The following is a 3,921-nucleotide window of genomic DNA, read 5'->3' on the forward strand; positions in this document are numbered from 1 at the left end:
ATCCAGGACAGTTTGTCAATGTAAACTCCAGTGCCTGGGAATATTTCCACCTAAAAGACAATGGTAAATAAAAAACAAGTTTATCCCCAAACTATTCTTATATTATGTTAAGTGGAATACATTATCAGTAAGGCTGTGATTTTGTTACAGAAATGTGTTATTAAAGACCACAGTATGTCTCAATTCTAAGTTTATTAATTTACAGACATAATAAAGTCAGTGAATCTGTGACACCCATAATTCAATTACATTCTTATTATCAACTATAACTATGAATATAACTGATAATGTAGCATCATTAGATTGTTTACAACCAATATTTGTTTTCAATATATATATTTTTACCTTGTCTTTGTAATATTGTAGACCAAGAGTGTTATACCTGTTTTGGTGATTCTTTGTCAGATTCAGAACAATTTGCTGTGGGGCTGTCAGAACCACTTGATGGTGACACACTTTTGTCTTCATTGCTGATAAATGTGGCTTTTGTTACAATTTTTTTCAGATTGTCCAAAAGGTCTGGAATCTCTGGAGAAAAAAACCTTAGTATTAAATGATAATCATTTCTAGTAATATATTTAATACAAAGTGAAAACAAAACCATCAATGCCTGCAATTATACTTGAGAGACTTGCTCTATGTTATTGGCAAACTGACCTTTTTGTGGGTCATTAACATTAGCTACGAAAAAAATAAAAGAGATAAAATACAACAATTACCAGGTCTAATGTAATGCATATAGTCATTAATGTAGGATTATGAAGTTATGTTGAAAAACTTTATTTAATAATCAGTATTATTAAACTATTAGACAGTGCACATTAAGAGTCTGTATTGTGGTTCTAGATTACTTCAGTATGATCAACTATAATACATTACTCTGGAATCTAAATTACTGAAGAATAACATTTATCAAGGTAAGGAATTATTTGCTATAAATAAAAAAACTTACCATCAACCATACGGTTTCGAAGACATTGGTTTTCATTTTTAAGTCTTGTGTTTTCCTTTTCGAACTGCTTAACTTTTTGCTGTATCTCAACTTCACTGGACTCTTTAAATGTCTGTAGAATATGACGGGATCTAATTCTTGAAGCTCCATCGGTTTTCTCTTATTTTGTGCTGTATTCAGAGAGAAAAAGAGTTTAAAATGAATATATATATATATATATATATATATATATATATATATATATAATGAAAATGATTTAAAAAAAACAATCCTGCAATACATTTATTTTATATTTGCAGTAATTATCTCACCGGTAACTGTGGTTCATCAAGGTCACTATCATCTGAAATTTGAAGTTTTTTGTTTGGTTTAGGTACTCTCTTCATTTTAGGACAGGGCATTTTTGTTAGGTCATTAAGTTTTCTTCTTAGTTCGCCTTCTTTTCCTAAAATAAAAATAAAATAAATAAAACCCTGCATTATGTCCACAGATATTTGGGGATTATATTTATTTGTCATAAAAATACTGTGCTTTGACCATACAAATTAAGATGAACAGCCAACACTGAATCAAAACTGAAGTTAAATTATATCTGGTTTAATTTATTTTGTGATTTGGGGGATTTTATTGTAAAGCACAACACACAATAAATCGTTCTTACAAATGCCAGTCAAGTATGACGAGTTTTAGCGCCCTCACCACCACCTACCATGTTATAAGAGTATGTTAGAAGTACAACACATTAATAACTTAAACATTCATTTCAAATATACTGTGATTGTATATATCAAATAGCATGTAAAGACTTTAATGTTTTTTTTTTAAATAAACATTGTTACCAGTCATAATGATCTGCGATTCATGGACAGGCCATCCACCTTTTGGAGGTTTGTTCGTGTCTCTCCACTCTGCTCTGAAGTTTCGAGTCGTCTCTTCGTCATCATCAGCAATGCTGAATAAATCAAAATTGCGAAAGCAAGCAGTGGGAATCACGCTGTAAGAGTCTTTGTCGACCCCGCTTTCCCACTTCACCAACGCGTGCATCACCGCCATACTACCTTCACCTTCTCGTCCGTTTTTTCTGCGCCTTTTTCCCCCGACAAGTCACGGCACAAAAAACAGTCCCGCTCTGCATTCTGGTACTTGGCGTTCTTAATAACACCAACAGGGTGTAATCGCATAGACCACTCGAGTATAAAGTACTACATATCCCATCAGTTACAGTTTTTTTTCTTCTTCTGAAACTGCAATTTAGCACTTTCAACTGTTTCTTAGTGATTCCTAGAATTACTAACCGGTATTGTAGTCAATGTGTTTATAACCTTTTTTGTTTAACGATTTGTGTGTTATCCTATGGGATCCCATGGTCTTTGATTTGGTCACGGAAGTGATTTGTCTTTGATTTGTTGATCTAGAGTTGAATTTTAATTAGTTTTTCCCTTTTGTATAATTAGTGTAGTGCTACATTTAGTCTTTGTTTTTAAATAAATTTGACAATTTATATCTTTGGAATTGGTGTCTGCGTCCAATTATTACAGAAATTGAGTTCTACAAGACTCCAGGATTCGTGATAAGGTGATACTATGAATTCACTTCTTTAATTGAAATTTAAAAGTGTACCTTACGCTACATACATATATATATGTATGTATGTATGTATGTATGTCCAATTGCTTTGACAATACAAATGAATAGAATTGAGAGGGAGAGAGAGAGAGAGACAGACAGACAGACTGACAAACAGAAAAACAGACAGACATAGACACACACACACACACACACACAGAGCCAGCCAGCCACCCAGCTCAGCGATGACATCACGAGCCTCTCTCAGCTGACTGCTATGACATCACAGAGCACGTACATTCCGTTGCTTGCCGTCTGTCAACCACTCAGTCACTGCCAGCCAGACTGGCTGGCTGGCTGGATGGGGGGGCTGCTTGCTGCTGCTGCGTACCTTAGCAAGCTTATTTGCTTGACCGGCCTTCCTACTCCTCTGCCCACATGCCCACCTATGCCCGATCTGCTGTTCACCTGGATCACAGCTCCGCCCCAACAAGGCAGATCCTCCCAAAAATGGTACAAACTCACCCACGATCCCCTCCACGGAAAGCTTTAGCAAAAGGCAAAAGCGTTATACGTAATGAAGAGGAACCCGAGTCCAAGACGCATCCGACCAGCCATACATATTTGTGTGTATTAAAGATCACATTTTCTTACATTTAGTTTTTCTGTACTTTATTACATCTTATTGTGATTTATAAATGTATTGTTTCTTTTCCATATGTATGTATGTATGTATGTGTGTGTGTGTGTGTCTGTCTCTGTGTGAAAGTGAGTGTGTGTGTCTGTACGTGTGTGTGCCTGTCTCTGTGTGAAAGTGAGTGTGTGTGTGTGTGTGTATGTCTGTCTGTGAAAGTGTGTGTGTGTGGGTGTGAGTGTCTGTCTGTCTGTCTGTCATGTAACTCGCACATCTGTGAGGGCACCATTTTTGCAGAAGAGATGTACACATTTTGGAGCAACATATGCTGCCATCCAGACATCATCTTTTCCAGTGACGTCCCTGCATTTTCAAAAAGATCACATTTTATTACATTTTGTTTATCTGTACTTTATTACATCTTATTGTGATTTATACTTGTAATGTTTCTTTTCCATATATATGTATGTACAGTGGGGGAAAAAAGTATTTGATCCCCTGCTGATTTTGTACGTTTGCCCACTGACAAAGAAATGATCAGTCTATAATTTTAATGGTAGGTGTATTTTAACAGTGAGAGACAGAATAACAGCCAAAAAATCCAGAAAAATGCATTTCAAAAAAGTTATACATTGATTTGCATGTTAATGAGGGAAATAAGTATTTGACCCATTTTCAATGCCCTGGCTTAGGGAAGGAGGTTCTCACCCATGATTTGACGGTACATGGCCCCGTCCATCGTCCCTTTGATGCGGTGCAGTTGTCCTGT

At 35.8% G+C, this 3,921-nt stretch overlaps 1 non-coding gene across 1 annotated transcript; it reads right to left on the reverse strand.

The window, feature by feature from the left end:
* Nucleotides 1–3,000: 3,000 nt before the first annotated feature.
* LOC136729861 (U5 spliceosomal RNA) lies at nucleotides 3,001–3,115 on the reverse strand. Its single transcript, XR_010809123.1, has one exon. It is a non-coding gene; the product is annotated as a U5 spliceosomal RNA (small nuclear RNA).
* Nucleotides 3,116–3,921: the final 806 nt, after the last annotated feature.

This window comes from Amia ocellicauda, unplaced genomic scaffold (assembly GCF_036373705.1).
Source record: "Amia ocellicauda isolate fAmiCal2 unplaced genomic scaffold, fAmiCal2.hap1 HAP1_SCAFFOLD_31, whole genome shotgun sequence".
Taxonomy (NCBI): Eukaryota; Metazoa; Chordata; class Actinopteri; order Amiiformes; family Amiidae; genus Amia; species Amia ocellicauda.